Source organism: Battus philenor, unplaced genomic scaffold (assembly GCF_028537555.1).
Source record: "Battus philenor isolate CCGP_79_NKW_IND1 unplaced genomic scaffold, ilBatPhil1.0.hap1 SCAF_3, whole genome shotgun sequence".
In the NCBI taxonomy this organism is placed as follows: domain Eukaryota; kingdom Metazoa; phylum Arthropoda; class Insecta; order Lepidoptera; family Papilionidae; genus Battus; species Battus philenor.
The window spans coordinates 10,703,559-10,703,759 of NW_027181693.1; positions in this window are offsets into that span (position 1 = coordinate 10,703,559).

The window sequence follows — 201 nt, forward strand, 5'->3', positions numbered from 1 at the left end:
ACGCTGTACGTTTTGCGCGACACTAATGCATCCGCAACCCTGCGCGCGCGATCCCCACTCGCAGCGCGCCGAAACACCATTCATATAATCGCACTTCAAATCTTATCCCACCTGGAGCTCTTTACTTAACGCATTTTAGAAATCATTACTGATAATTTCTAAACAAAACTTTCGCGTGATAGCAGAGTATTTTTCATGTTT